The sequence below is a fragment of the Arvicanthis niloticus genome, chromosome 24 (genome assembly GCF_011762505.2).
Source record: "Arvicanthis niloticus isolate mArvNil1 chromosome 24, mArvNil1.pat.X, whole genome shotgun sequence".
Lineage (NCBI taxonomy): Eukaryota > Metazoa > Chordata > Mammalia > Rodentia > Muridae > Arvicanthis > Arvicanthis niloticus.
Window position 1 is genome coordinate 39,053,758 of NC_133432.1, and position 16,629 is coordinate 39,070,386.

The 16,629-nt window shown below is 41.1% G+C and overlaps 1 long non-coding RNA gene across 1 annotated transcript in view; it reads left to right on the forward strand.

Moving 5' to 3' along the window:
• Positions 1 to 13,857, forward strand: part of LOC143438179 (uncharacterized) — a 79,397-nt gene extending 65,540 nt beyond the window's left edge. The window contains exons 2-3 of the long non-coding RNA XR_013107179.1: positions 11,284 to 11,414; positions 12,788 to 13,857. This is a non-coding gene — a long non-coding RNA (uncharacterized LOC143438179). The remainder of the gene's footprint in view (positions 1 to 11,283; positions 11,415 to 12,787) is intronic.
• The last annotated feature ends 2,772 nt before the right edge of the window (positions 13,858 to 16,629 follow it).

Sequence of the window (16,629 nt, forward strand, 5' to 3'; positions counted from 1 at the left end):
TTTAAAAAAAGCCTGATGAAGAAGTCTTATGTTTGTGTTAAATACCACCAAACAATATTGAAAGTAAAGTCCATTTTAAACCAGCCTTGTAGTGAAAAAGGAGCACATACATGTTCATTAATATTGCTTGCTGTATTTTGAGAGCTTTATTATAGTTGTTGGTTAATATTTATTTACTATGGCTATTAACATTGCCATTTATTCAGAGTAATTTTGTCAGTAGGCATTATATGAAATGATACTGAAGGGGAAGATGTGTGCTTTTGTTTCATTAATATAAATACTTGTAAACAGTCATTTGAAGACAGGGTAAGACCTGTGCTCTCCCTCTGTCCCTTTAAATGGAGACTCATTCATGTTAGTGAGGAAAGGAGGGAGAGAAGGCAGAAAGGAGGGAGAAAGAGGAGGGTGGGGAGGGAGCTCTAAACTCCAAATTTTCTCATGTTTAGTCAGTAAAAACAATGTAGTTAGAATAGCCAATTTTATTTAATTATTATTTTGTGTGTATGCCTTTTTTGCCTGCATGTATGTCTGTATACCATGGGCATACCTGGAGCCATTGGAGACCATACTGAACCAGTGAGCTATCTCTCTAGTGCCTTGTAATGGAAGTCTTACTGAGTCATTACAAAAATACTGTTTCACTTACCTTCACAGTTAGATACACTAACTTGTAACTAAAGGCAATACAATCATTATAGTAGTCACTCACACTTCAGTAAACAATTTAACTTTTTAGTATTAAAAAAACCACTTTTAGGAATAACATTAGCTATGAACACGACAAGCCCATCTATGAATATCTGTATTTCTACTGGGGACCAAGGGAAAAGTGCCATTGTCAAACTCAGAATACAAAGACTTCAGTAAAGCGTGCACTAAAAAAACAAAAGCACTTTGTACATTTAAAATTACATTGTAGGGGTGAGGGGCAACGGCTCAGTGAAAAGAAGGAACTACAAGGAAGTTACAAAAGGAAAGGGATTTTTAAAATATTACCTTCCAGGGGGTAAAAATTTAAATGTCTGTTGAAGTGATTTTGTCCTTTTTTAAGTTACTGATTTTCACGAAACTTGGAAGAACAGAAGTGACATCATAATTGAGAAATTTAGAATACCTGGTGTTACAGCACCCTCTACACCAAAGTATATTTTTATGAACTTGTTTTCCTAATGTGTGACTGTACAAACTTTATGGTTTTAGCGTTTAGTTTACTCCCATGGCACCTGCTAGAAAGGCTATTAATCTGGGGTTAATGTGTCAATACAGCAATACCAGCAAAGAGCGCTCTCAACAAAGCAATCTTGAACGCTAAACTGTTGGCCTTAATCACCTAGCTCTCCTTCCATATCACCTCTCTCTGCACTGGCATCTTGATATACAATAACTGAAACAACAGTGCTCCAAGTGTATTATATCCGGACTTTCAAACATGAATCCTTTAGGAGAAAAGTTATGTTCACTTTCTAGCTTTGGCGGAAACCCTTTTTCCCTTATCTAAAGGAAATATGGCACACAATCATAGCGAATATTTTATAGTTCTTGGATAAACCTGGTGAGACTGTCTTGTTTTAAAATTTTAAATTTTTCTAACATTCAGTCCCTAATATACTGTTCGTTTTTGCAACACCCGCTTAACAGAAGTAATGGAGCAAAAGCTTTTTCCAACACAGGCTAACGAAAGGCTACAAAGTAAAGCCTTCTCTCTGCAAAGCGAGAAATGGAGGACCTCGGCCCACTCCGAGTGAAGAACCAAAGCACAAAGTACAAGCGAAAGCCGCCCAGAAATGAGAAAACAAAAAGCAGAACGACAGGGGGCAGGAACTGTGTTACTGGGGCTTGAAAAGACGGAAAAAAAGCCGGCTTCCTCCCTCTTGAGGTCCGGACTCCAACCGTTTCCGCTCAGAGTAACCGTAAAACCCTTCCCGCGCGGGAACTCGGCAGAGGAGGAGTCTTGGGTCCCGCCCTTCTGGCGGAGTGCATAAAGCCAACCCCGGCCGCGGTGTCTCTGGAATGTTCTGAAGGGAGGAAGCGCGCCCCTCCGCGGACTGAGGAACACTCGGCGCCAGATGGCGCTACCGCACCGAGAGCCAGAGCCTGCGCCTCAAGGGAGATGGGACGAGATGCCACCGGAAGTGCGCGCTCAGCTAGCCTCCGGTCCCGGATATCCAGCCTTCTGGCGTGTTCCCGCGCCAGGGCGGAGCTACAACCGGAACCGGACTGTGAACGCGGGACCTCGTGGCGGAAGAGCAAGGAGGTGCCTTGGAGGTTCTGACTTCCGCTGCGCGCGCCAGGTCTTGGCGTGAGCGCGAGGGGCGGGGCCTCGGGCGCGCTTGCGCACTAGGAGGGCGTTGTTGCTGGAGCCCTGTGCTTCTTTCTCCCTCTTTGATCGTTCGCAGGCCTCGCCAGGCGAAAATGAAAGTGATGTGTTAGCAGGTTTTTGTCTGTTTTGTTTGCTTCCCACCCGCAGGGGTTGATTTCTGGCTGCAAATTACGTTTCTGGAAATCTCTGGAACGTTAGCGATGCACAAGGTAGTCTCGAGCTGCTCTCTCGCCGTTAATCCCTCGGAGGTCGTGTCAGCCCTGGGCCTGAGCTTCCTTGTCACTCTTTTTACTTCGTGACCGCTCATGACATCTACGGACTTGGAGAGCATATATTACGGGCTTTTAAAGTGCTTAATTTGAGTTTTTCCCTTTATTTTTGTCAGGATATTGGCATTCTGCATTCTGTGGTGTGGCTTTGCATCAAACAGTTTGTTGAGGCGAAAGCTGCCAGAGGAAAACCCCGCCCCTTTCCCACGTTGGCAGTATCTGATCAAAACCCATTTTTGCGTAAATGGTCTTTGTTTGGTTTTAGATGTATTATGAGGACTATGAACTTGCAGAAAGTATAAACAATACTAGTGTCCACCTTTATATATACATACCCTTTAGGCTAAATGACAGTTTCCCAAAGCTCTCAAGTTTCCCAGAAATGTCTTCGGCTTTTGGTAAATGCTTTTAGGGCTTTCAGAGGTTCTTGCTGTCAAAGATTTAAATAAAGTCAAACATTAAAAAGTAACAAAACACACCATTTTGTGTTGGCCAATTACTTCTGGGCATGGGGCCTTCCCTGAAGTGTGGTTGATACTCCATTGGGGAAATTTGATTTTCCCAGTATTATCAGTTGCACATACCTCTTTGTTAGGAATGGAACTTTGTATTTTCTAACCTCTAGTTTGTGGTAGTTTTTTTTTTTTTGTTTTGTTTGTTTGTTTTTTTTTTGTTTTTTTTTTTTTTCTGCTTGAATCTGTTGTAAATGAAAACCCCTGGGGTGGGGGAAGCGGCGTGGCAGAGACTGATTCTAGATTTTAGTACTGTGGCAAAATTGGAATGTTGCAGGTCCAGAGTTTAATTACCTATCTTAGGCTAGATTTAGTCCCCTACATACCCCAACTACCATTCCTTACTCACCTTTGTGTCAGAACTAAAAATCCCATGAGAGATTTAAAAAAAAAAAAATGAAATCTGTTTTCAGATACTATCTTCTACCAACCTAAAAGCTAAGAAAGCCCTCAGATGAGACCTGTGGGAAAGCCTGCCCCATCTTGCTGTAGTTGCCTTTATGATAATTCCCACCGATGTAGTTTAAATGCCTTGATTCGTGATTTTCTTTGCTCTGTAAAACTACAACTGCTTCCATGTAGGAACATTGGCATTTGAGATGACCCAGATCTGTGTTCCTGGGCCATGGTCACTAAAAATGGCTCCAAAATAAACTACCTCTTATTCCCTTTAAGACACATCCCGTTTTCTGCATTGATTGTGTAGGTAATGTGTGTGTTGTCACAGGCTCTGAGTTTATACATGTATCGGCCCTGGTGTGTCTGCATGATGCTATTTTTTTTTTAATGCTCTTTAAGGCTGAGCTAATGGGGTAGAAGCTTTAAGGCAGGAAACACACGGTGTGGAGTCAGGAATGGAGAAAACTGGGGGACCCACTGTAGGCAAGTAAGAGCCTGGTAACTCTGCCTTCCTTTTGTATGCCCTTGTCTTCCTTTCTCCTCTTCTTCCTCCTCTTCCTCCTCCTCCTCCTCATCACATCATTACCCTTGTTCTCACCCTCCTGCTCTTTGTTTCCTATGAGTCAGACTGCTGCTTAACTTTATAAAGACATGCTTCTCTGGCACCCAAGGAGGACCTGCTTAGCCTGTCTCACTATTGCCATTTGAACAGTGCCATGTTACGTTTATGTAAAAGCCAAGTAGAAAATAATGGGCAGCATTGTAGGTCACTCAGAAGAGGTCAGAAATAGGAAAAGGTTGAGACAGTATGCCTGAGGGGGTGGGGAAGGGAAGCTATACTAGATTTTCAAAGTCTTCATGAGGTAGAGGCTGAGCTAAACTTGTGATAGATCTGAAGAGAGATTGACTTGACCTCGGGTCAATGGTCTAGAACCCATACGATTTCCAGCTTTCTGCGCTTCTCAATTTAATTCAGTAAACCTTGACCATGCCTCTGTTAAATGCTAAGCGTGGCCCTAAAATGCTAGAATGGAAAGCAGTGGGGAAGTGACTTGCCTCAAATTAACTTGTCCATTTTATCAAGAACTATTCCAAGCATATCTGCAACAACTTTGTCATCCGGATTATTCGTGTATGCGATATGGTGGTGTTTGTCCTCTTGATAATATTTATTTCATGCGGAAATAGTTTTTTGAAACCTAAAATAAAAATTTGCTATTGTAGAACAAAATGAAATTTGGTTGTTTAACCCAGAGCAAACGTTAATAGGAAGAAGCTCCAAGACAGCATCTTCGTGGGCAGTTACATTATTGACAAACCAGAGCTGTGTAGTGTGTCATTCCACATAAAATAAAAAGTAGCAAAAGAGACTGGAAGTCTGTGGTGTTAGTGACTAATTACAGGTACTGATGGATTGACAGCCATTAAATATTAGGAGAAAATTTTGTTTTTAATTTTTATTGTATGTGTGCAGATGTTTTGCCTGCATTACATATGCATGTTTACCACATGTGTGCCCAGTGCCCTTGGAGGCTGGAAGAGGATAGCAGATCCCTGGACGTGGTGTTACAGATGCCTGTGAACTGCCTTAAAGCTGCTGGGAATTGAACCTGGGTGATCTGGAAGAACAGCCAGTGCTCTTAATGACAGAGCCATAGCTCAGTGCCTTCTTTAAAGAGGGAAAACAGGCTATATTTCAGTTGTGAGTTCACTGAGAGAACTGCTGAATTTTCATTTTGAACATCTAGAATTGCCCTAGCCCAAATTAAAAAAGTTAAAGCTCCTTAAATACCAGTAACTTGGTGTCAGCTCTGGCCATCCCAACCCTAGTGCCCACTTCATTCCTCCCTCACCAAGGAGACGTGTTAATTATGTAATAAATGTGGCCTGAGTAATGGACACCATTCTCAGATCCACAGGACACACCCGATAAGGAGGCGTGTTTCAGAACCAAAACCCAAATTCCTTACTTGGTAGTTTGTCTTTAATTTTCATAATTAGTAGAATTAAATAAATACAGCTTTTATTAAAAAGGATAGTTTTTCACACTTACTGACCAGAAGTGGTTCAAATGGCATTGTCCCATTGACATTCTGATCCTTGCTCAGGGAACACACAACACATGTGTAAAAATAATGGCACCAGTCAATCATTCTATGTGCCGTACCCCTCTGCAGCAGATATATTCCACCTTCGAGTTACCAGCTCTGTATGACACTGTGTTTAGTCATCATATCAAATCTGTTAGCATATGCACCTTAAGGAGGAATTGTCAACTCTGGAGCCATTTCCCACTGTGTTAATGTCTGTAGAGTCACCAGTTGACCTTAATGTGAATTTCCATGAGGCCGGCACTGGGTCTACCTCAGCATAATCCTTAAGAATTGCTCAGCCCTGCATTCCAATAGTTTGTGTAGATTTTTCTGGCAGTTATCTTGCCTTTCATAGTGTGCTTACATGGAAGGACAAAAACAAATATGCCTTTATTTCTCTGAATGGGGCCATTGTAGAGAAATACGAAGAAGCCATAAATAAGACTGCAAAGACCCCTTTGTCCCCAAAGCACAAACAGCCATATTGAGGGCTGGACATACAAGTGCCAGCTCTTCTGATAACAGAAAGACTATGATTTCTTATGCTCAAAGTAAAAACTGGTCTTGGTACATTTAGGGGACTCTTCCCTCTCTAGAGCCTATGAGGAGGCATCTATCTCTAAGTTATGTGAAAGTTACAGTTGAGCTACTTTAGAAAGAATAAAAATTTTTCTCTGAATTGTCTCTCCCCTGGAAGTTTTGTTTTGATTTTCTGGAAGAAGCATGCATTTGCTTAAGTGTACTAATACTGAATTATTAAAAAATAATCTCTTCCAAGAGTTTTTTTTTTTTTTCAATCAGCATTAAATTCAAATGAAGATGGACTGAAGTTTCCGAATAATGTTTCTTTTTACTTTTTATTATGCATATCCTAGGTTATGTAACATACTCATTTGGCTTTTCCTAGTTTTTTTTCACACTTGGGAATTTAGGAAAAGGAGTCTTTGTATCAAGAGCGATACATTTAAATTTTCTCTGATTTGTATATTGGTTTAATAATTTGCTTATGGTAGATAGTTTGAAAGGTGGAAGGCTCTAACTTGTAAAATAATCAAAGAACAGTAAGTTCTGTGTCAGTATGAAAGTACACAGTCCTTCCTATTGTCCTGGCTCGGATACATTGAGTGACTAGATTAAGAAGGTGAATGTGTCCAGAGACCATTTGGGCTTTATTATCTTTTGTAAAAGTTAAAAAATGATATAATGTCCCCTTCCTCTTAAGTAACCCTCTCAAAACCATGCTCTCCTTTTCTTTAGTTGCTATTGTTAAATAGCCACCTTTTAACATATGCGTAGAAGAACTATAATGAAAAATGAAATGGTTTTTCTTGTTAGATAGCACTGTATGTGGTCTCAATGGCAGGCGTGGAAAAAATGCCATAACAACATAAAACATGTTGTTTCAAGTATCCTTAAAACAAGGATTCATGACAAGAGATTCTTTTCAAATGTTGAATTTCAAAGTCAGCCTGTTGAGCTTCATTGAAAAGCAGATCAGGAGCTTCAGAGAGGACTCAGCTGCTGCTCTCACAGAGGACCACTCACTGCTGCCCTAACCCCAGCTCCACTGGGAACCAGTGCCTCTATAGCATCAGGTACCTACATACACACACACACACACACACACACACACACACACACACACACACACACACACACACACCCCACCCCTGAAGTCATGTGGCTCTCATTACACTGGGCTAAAAGAAGGCATTCCAAAGTCTGATACTTTTAAAGCCTTTAGTTTTATGGTAAGTAGTCAAGGTGGGACCTAAATTTGTGAAGTGTTCTGTTCACTAAGAGAAACCTGATAGTGATAGTGAAGTCAATGTCTTAGTTAGGGTTTTACTGCTGTGAACAGATACCAAGACCAAGGCAACTCTTGTAAGGACAGCATTTAATTAGGGCTGCCTTACAGGGTCAGAGGTGCAGGAGGAGCTGAGAGTTCTACATTTTCATCTGAAGGCTGCTAGCAGAATACTCACTTCCAGGCAGCTAGGATGAGAGTCTTAAAGCCCACACCCACAGTGACACACCTACTCCAACAGGGCCACACCTTCTAATAGTGCTACTCCCTGGGCTGAGCACATACAAACCATCACAGTCTACTCCCTGGCCCCTCATAGACTTGTTGAAACATGAGTCTGTGGGGGGTGGGGAGGGGCATACTGTAATTCCCAAAGCAAGACAGGAAACTAGCTGGACATACTCCAAAATCTGTAACTCCATGGCTGATGTCAAAGTGGTCTTTGGATCTCCAACTCCTTTTTTCATCTTTGTTGACTGGAACAAACTTCTTTTACCTGGGCTGGTTCCATTGCCTGTTAGCAGCTTTCCACAGCAGATATCCTATGGCGCTGACATCTCGAAAACCATAGCGTCTCCAAGGCAACTTCACTGTCTGGGATCCACACATGATCTTCTGGGCTCCTTCAAAGGACTAGTGTCACTTCTCCAGCTCTGCCCTCTGTAGCACCCTAAGCTCAGATTGATCCACTTCACTGCCTGGGCTGTTCTTAGTGATAATCCCATGGTACTGCCATCTCCATTACAATGGGCTCTTCCACTGCAATGAGGCTTCACCAATAGCCTCTCATGAGCTCTCTTCATGATGCCAAGCCTCATGACCCCTTTGCATGACCCCTTCAGTCCTGGGACGTCAGCTACGACTGAGGCTTCACCAACGTCTTCCATGGCCTCTCACAGTGCCACTCCCTGGGCCAAGCATATACAAACCATCACAGTCAGTTTAGCTACAGATGACTCCAGAGGGCTTTCTTGCCTCCACATTCCTATAGTAATATCATTATTCCATGTACAGCTTCTTAATTAATCAACAACTGAAAAATGCTTTAGCAGAGTATTGATTAAAGAAATCTAAGACATGACCTTTCTTTGTAGGGTCTTTAAGCACAACTGAAGGGGGAAAAACTGCTCATAAGATAATTGATAAAAAGTGTGCAGTAGCCTCATGTGACTTAGAGCTTGGTAGCCAGTGTTTGTAAAGGTGTGGTGTGTGTCTGGTGTTCACACACTCATCTCTGTTGTCCTCACTAAGCCTGTCAGTGGAAAAACAACACTTGGGTGTTTTACTATATCTTATTGTTACAAAAAATAATGTTTGGCCAAAGGGTTTACAAAGGAATGGAGTTAAGAACAAATTAAGAACTGTTTGAATGTTGGTGCCTATTTTACATGCTTAATTCTTCCATCCATGTATCCATCCATCTATCCATCCATCCATCTATTCATCTGCCAAGCATTGGCCAAGAAGGTAGAAAACAAATATATCACTCTTTTTTTTTTTAAATTTATCTAGGAAGAAAGGGTTAGGTAGATACTAGCACAAGGTTTTAAAACAAAAGAATTTGCAAGATTAGTTATGGGGATGCAGAATAAAAGAGCAAAGAAATATGTTCCTAGGAAAAGCAAGAGTTCAGAGAGGATGGGTCTTATGGCAGTTATGAAGGAAGGACAGGCATATTCCAGGGGAAGATATGAAGGCACAAAAGAAGAAGACAGATAGTCAAAGTATAGTAAGGATTTTCATTTGACCCCCTGATGGTGCCTGGGAATAATGGCTGCAAAGATGTACATGGGCAGAAGGTGTGTGGATTAGAAACCACATGCTCAGGGGTCAGAGTCTTCATTACAGGCAGTGGAAAATGTGGCTTATATTTTCACTGAAGCAAGGGTGCTAAAAAATACAGAGGCATCATATAATTGTCAATTGTATATTAAAATATACATGTTTTAAATGCCCCAGAATATTTCACAATAAAATGATTATCTATGTTTGCATTTCCAGTAGAGTTGTGCACTCAGGAATGCACCACCTAATTTTTGGTACATTTTTTTATAAGTTTAAAGATCTTAGAAAAAATTCCAATCTCTTTTTTATGAAAATTCCAATCTCTTTTTATGGCTTAGTAAGAAAATTGCATTGTTGGTTTCTTGTACTTCATTAACTGATTTCCTGGTGTGGCTAAGTTGTAGACCTTGGGCTCTTGTTAGGATAACCTTGGAGAATAGCTGAAGGAGAACTTTTAATAACCTTTTCTGATGCTGGTGCTTCGGTTAAAAGCATCACAGGTGAAGAAATATCACTTATATAATATTTGCACTACAAAAAGCAAGGAACAGATAAAGACCCAGAAAAAATACATAAAATTTTAAAAATTCGAGGTTATTTCCAGTGGAATAGGGGGTGCAGTACAGCTTCCAAGTGGTGGGGATCCTTATAGAAGCAGTTACTATACTTTGGTGAGAACATACTGAAGATTGCTGAAAAGACTTTTCTTGGATTTGGCAAATTTAGGATTCCCATTTAAGTATGCAAATTTATTTTGAATCATTTTGCTTGGATAGCTAGCCTTCATAAATACAATTTATCATTTATTCCCCACTAGTACAACACATGGTCTGAAATCACAGATCCTAAGCTTAAGAGAACAGTGTAGAGGTGAAGGAGCCACATTGTGTTACTTCAGTTGTAATTGGTCAAGAGATAGCAAAGATGTCAGTTCATCAGAAGGAATACGTTCAAGAAAACGGTGTATTGTGTAACTCAGTGGTCATAGCAAATACTTAGACAACGGGAAACTGCTCAGAGGGCACACCCCAGGATGGTCGCGCACTAATAGGACTCCACGTTCTGTTTGGTTAAATGAGAACAGAACATTGTGTGGGTACGGAATGGGCAGGTCAATCTGGGAGGAGATGAGGGAGGAGGATGAATATGATCAAAATAAATGCATGTAATTCTCAGAGCTAATAAATACATATTTTAAACAAAGAAAATTGCTTTGAGAATATATTTTAGCATGTCAGGTAATACATAAACTGACTCCATATCATCGGTATATATTTGTGTCTCTCAACTAAATATTAAACTAGCCTTTTAAATTTATAAACTCACTTTAAGTTTTCCTCTTTTCTTTTTCTGCAGCTCAGGGCCTGGGCATGCTCAGTGAGCCCTCTATCACTGAACTCTCTTATCTCTTTTTGAATATTTTATTTTGAGATAGGGGTTCTTTCACTCAGTGTCCCAGGTTTTGTGATCTCAGGTAGGCCTGAAACTCATTCTCCACCTGCCTCAGCATCATACCCAACTGGTGATGTAGCCCTATGCCAGGTCTGGCTCTGTTTTGCTTTAACAGGTTTGTAAAATCTACCAATGCAGTATAGTGCTATGCTTTACCTTGATACGGTACCATCAGTTTCCATTAAGCAAATCTTCCAGCTTTGCTAGTGCCAATCTCATTAAACATCAGTGTATAAAGACATTCTTAGTATTTAAGGCTTTTCTCACATTTTAAAGACTTGTTTGTTTGTTTTTAATTCTACACATATGAGTGTTTGCTTGTGTGTATATCTGGGAACCATGTTCCTGTAGCATTTATGGAGGCCAAAGGAGGATGCTGGGTCCCCTGGACTTGGAGTTATAGATGGTTGATTGCTGCCACATGGGTGCTGGGAACGGAACCCAGGTTCCCTATAACGAGCACTGAGCAGTCTTAACCATTAAAGCCGCCTCTCTAGCCCTTATTTTCCCATTTTATGTTAATTTTCAAAACCATTCTAGTTTTGAAATATATTTTTTGTTGACATACAGTACTTTACTTACTTAACTTACTATGTAGGGATGCTTAGTTACACTTGAAACTTTTTAAATTATTTTTTTACAGAATACTATAAATGTGGAGAGTATTACTTTAAAAAAAAAATCAAAGGAGTTTGTAGAAACAGCTCTGGAAACATCTAGAATCTTCATGGTGCACCAAACCAAATGTCAGCTAGAGTTCGACTGAAGCCTAAGGTAGGTAACTTTATTGCAGAATATTCTGCAGAGATCGCGCTCCTTATAGCCTCACTGCATCACTAAAGTAAGCTCCGTATTCATCTTTCTGTTACCCTTCTTCATCCTCTCCTCTTCATCCCCCTCTTCCTCCTCTTCTTCATCATCCTCTTACTCTTATTCCTCCTTTTCCTCCTCCTGCTCCTCCTCTTCCTCCTCTTCATCATCATCCTCTTCATCCCCCTCTTCCTCCTCCTCTTCATCATCCTCCTCTTCATCCTCTTCTTCATCATCCTCTTACTCTTCCTCCTCCTCTTCCTCCTCCTGATCCTCCTCTTCCTCCTCTTCCTCCTCTTTCTCCTTTTTATCCTCCTTTATCTTTCTCTCCATCCTCCTCTTTTTCTTCCTCTCTCTCTCTTCCTCTTTCTCTCCTCCTCTTCCTTCTTCTATTTCGTGGTTTTTAGATTAAACATTGAGGTGGCCCATTCTTATAAAGTATAGTGCAATTTTTTTTTAACAAAACACATGTTATTGTTGATTGTTCATAAAACTTTAAATGTGAATTTTGCTAAAAGAGTTAGCCTAATGTGATAGGTAGGTTGTGTAATTCACACATGAGAAGCTAAGTATTGCCTGTGGCCTCCCACAATAAATAAACAACGCCTACAGATACTGTTGCTGCTGCATTTTTGTTATTATAAGACATGAGGAAATATTGACCATCCTTTCTTGTGTATGTGTTCATATGTGTGGAGGTCAGAGGTTGGAGGTGTCTTCCTCTAGTCAAGGTTTCTCTACTAACTTGGAACTCACCTATTGAGCTAGACTAATGGGCTAAGAAAAGCCCTGAGCATCCTCCCTTGTCTCTGACCACCACCCCCCCCCCCCGCCCCCAGTACTGGTATTGCTAGTACATACTGGCAGAACTTCTTGTTTACATGACAAGGATCTGAGTTTGGTTCCTGAGCCATCTCCACAGCCCTATGGTCAGCCTTTCTCATAGTTGTCATATTTTAATCAGAGTTATAAGTTTCAGATTGACTAATTAAGCTTTTTTCACTGAAAAAAATCCAGAAGTTAGATTTTAGTAAGTCCTGAGCAGTGTTGGACGTAGGCAAATTGTTAAGTAACAATCTGTAAGGTTTTATAAGGTTGCTTATGATTCTCAACTCCTGATGTGCTGAATTACATACAAATAAAAATGTGAGTTAATGTGAGGGTCGAACATTATACATTCTCCTGACAGGGGACAGAGAAACCCTGAAAATTACCTTCAGGTATAATTTAAGAGATCTCTTGTAAAAATAAAGATCAGAGTGAAGTTAAGGGAAACCAGTCATTCCGTAGCTGTCAGTTGTCCAGCAGTTTGTCAAGAGGTTTCTTGGCCTTCACAGGTAAATGTGGAAATAAGGAAACTGTAGATGGGCACAGAAGGAACAGAAGGAGCCCAACCGTCCCACCTTCTGATCCCTCGGGACCTCTCATTGACTGGTTTATGAAGAAAACAGCACTCTACCGACGCACTTTGCAGAAATCATGCCTAGAGCAAGGTTGACAATAAGAGTGGAGACTTCGAGTAGTCAAATGGAAACCTCTTGGCTCGCGTGTTGCGTTACAATAAAAACCGTATCGTAAGCCCCCGGTACTGGACGTTCTGGGCGTGATATTCAGCTCTCCTCACCTACTGCACATTTAATCCCCACAACAACCCTGTGAGGGATTACTTCCTTCCTTTTCTCAGAAAACCTGATCCTCACAGCAACATAATCAAGTTCGTGGGATAGGAACGAACTACTGTGACCCTCATTTAGCAGATGAGAAATCAAGACTTAGTAAGCGTTTTGTGCTAAGCAATTTGCGCAGACGGGTGGTATGGGTCCCAGAGGCTGCGGTGTGCGATCCTTCCCACACCACCACACCAGCTCAAAGGGCGTGGGGGATTTTCTCTGATGCCTCTTGAAAAAGATAATGCATGCTATGGTAAGAGAAACCAACTATGCAATTCCAGTGCCAGGAAAATTTTGGCCAAATTGGGAGAATAATTAAGAAAAAAATAAGTCATGTGACGACAAGATCGGGTAGGCAGAGTACAGGGGATCTTTGGGGCATGATAGTACAGTTGTGGAATGTGTCACACATTTCTCAGAATCGTCAGAGGGACCCAGATGTGAACAATGGGCTTCGGTGACCTTGATGTGCTAATGTAGGTTCATCATACAAAACAAATGTGTCACTTTGTTGGAAGAGAGAGATGGTAACACAGACGAAGCACGCCACTGGGAGCCTATGGGAAAGAACTGTATCTTTCTCTCGGTTTGGTGTGAACTTCTAAAAAGGGTTCTGAAATGTATAATTTATTTTTCTAAGTGCTTCCTAAATTAAAAAGGAAAAACAAATAAGACAGTGCATTTTAAATATATTCGCCGAGACCCTATACTTCCTTGTTTCTTTTATTTTTTTGGGGGGGGGGGTGTAAGAATGAATGATACATAATGTCAACTTTCACGTTCAGTTTTCTTCTTGGAATTTTCGTAGCTCCCAAAGAAAGCGTTTACTGCACATTCATTCTTTTTTATTTAGACACAAAATGAAAGGGAGAAAGGAGAAAGCCATTATCTTTAGTGTGATGCTGCGTCCACTTCCCACTGTCTCCTAAGGGAATGTAATTTATTAAAGAAGCACTTGGCACCACTCTTAGCCGCTCTCCTAATAGCTTTAAAAAGAAAAAAAGAATGAAAATGTTTCTTTGTTTTTACAGTAAGCTCTTCATTATCTTGATGCAGATAATTAATTATTTTTAGATTAGTTAATTTGAGATAGGAACAGTAACTTTATAGGTTATTAAATAAATAAATAGTTTAAAATTCCCTGACTCCTAAGAAAAACAACTAAAAGCTAGTCTTGTTTCATAAGACGGGTTCTTGCTTTGAACCACTGAATGGCTTTCTGCCTGAGTCTTTGGAGTATGGGATTGCTGATGTGAGCTTGTAATTAATTGAAAGCCTTGCCCAGGTTCTCAATCAATTCTTCTTGACACAAGTAATGGAAAGTGTGTGTGTGTGAATGTGTGTGTGTGTGTATATACTCAAATATATTCACAGACAGGCAGATACATAGACATGGGAATCTATGTGGCTTATGCAAACATTTTTTTCTTCTCTGTTTATTGCCAATATGTGTCCTGAGCATCTTGCCAAGACTGTCACCTGTAAGTAGGCAGCAGGCAGGTAGGCAGTCTTTTGGCAAATAAACCCTTTCGGTGCGGTTCTGCCTGTGAATCTTGGAATTTTGGATCCCGAGAGGTTCCTTTTCTGTTTCTCCTATTTCAAAGATAATTCCTTATGAAGCAGCTGATTTCTGGTTGCTCTGACCCCACATGGCCTCAAGGCCTTTTTGAGAGAGAAGATTGCTACTGCCTAAAAATGTTTTCAAGACAGGAAACATTTTTTTTTCCTCAGTGATTTACATCAGCTTGTTCCTACAGTTGTTAGGGTCCTGGGTTCTGGAAGCCCTAACAAGTTAGGCTTGACTACCCATCCTCAACAAGCCAATTAAACAGAAAATAGTGAAAAATAGAAAGGGGAGATTTATTCAATGTGGCAATACATGAGAAAAGGACCATAGAGATTCCACCCCCTACCCCCACCCCTGCACAAGTCTATCTTTGGGGTTTTGACATGAGTCTAGTGTTTGAATAGAAGGAAGGATGTAGGAATAACTGCAGGTTCCAGTGAGGTGTGCTCTTGCCCATCACCAGCCTCTCAGGTCCTCTCTCTTGTAAGGTGGTCTGACAACATCAGAACTCTGTGAAGTCTCTTTCTGAAGACAAGCTCACTCTCTGGTTGACATCGGGGTCCCAGTCTGTTCCTTTCCTAAGACTAAGACCAGCGGGGGAAATTCCAATTTTGGGGGGTTCATTGTTTCAGCAATCTAATAGCCAGAGAGAGGGGATTCAAGTGTCCTTAGAATATCTTTGTTCTTACCAGGGTGATTGCAAGCCTTATGCAAGCTCATTTGTGTGTATAATGGCCATCTTCTTTATTTTCTCAGCTAGCCTGCAAAATTTCACCAGCAATCTATCTGCTGTATAGAACTCACTGCCCTGTGGGGCATGTCTGATGATCAAGTGCTTGTTTCTGAACGTAGCCTTGGATGCCAAACAAAGGACTCCTTGTTCCTTCCAAATACCTCCAACAGGCCGAGGCAGTGCTGCCATGAAGCTAGCACTGGGGAGGATGGAGATTATAGGTGTCTTTAGTCCTTATCACTGATATTAGTCAGAATTCTGTTACCATTACAAAAGCATCAACTTACAAAAGAAGGAAGGTTTACTTTAGATGTGTTAGTCCACTGGAGTACATGAATCTCTGTCTTATAGACAGAAGAGAAGTGGAAAGGAAGAACCTGGAGGCCTAACATTCCCTTCCATGGCGTGCCCTCCAAGTGACTATTAGTTTCCCCCATGAGTCTCTACATTTAAAAGTGTTTAGCAACTTTGAGGGCACCACATCCTGGGAGCCAAGTCTTAAATATACGAATCATTGGGGGACACGTTTCCCAGGTCTGTTGTTATTCAGACTTCAATATACTTTCAGTAGAACATATCCAAAGTGAAGAATCTCTGCTTCTAGTTTTCAACACTCGTTATGTCATTGAAGTGTGATAGCTGGTGAATAGTTACCAGGATAAATGAGATACAGAGTAGATCAGAACTAGCTATTATAGGCTGTAAAATGGCTAAGAGACAGTCTAGACCGGGGGGGGGGGGGGGACAGAAACAAAAGGAAGTCCAAGGTTTGTGCTTTGTGTATGTGTTTGTGTGTGTGCACACGTGCATGCATACATAGAGACCACAGATCAATATAGGGTATCTTTCTGAATGGATTTCTGTTGAAATATTTTTTTTATAAATAAATCCCAGCACAAGGTTGTTTCCCGTCTCAATGGCTTATGTTTGCAGATGAAAGACACACACTTTATATTTAATATGTCTGAAGCAGCACAGTAGCTGGACAGCTGCCTAGCCTCCATGTTGCTGGAGTCTACCTCTCACTGCGTAATCTCGAGTTACGAGTACTTTTTATGTTCTATATTGGCTGCTCTTGGCCCAGCTGAGCAGCCCTCTGGGCCTTGTCCCCATGGCTCCTTTACATGGCCCCTCTACTCCTCTCTCCTGTCCACACCTCAGCATGGCCTCTCTCCCTTCCTTCTCCTCAAGGTCCTAAGCCCGGGAAAC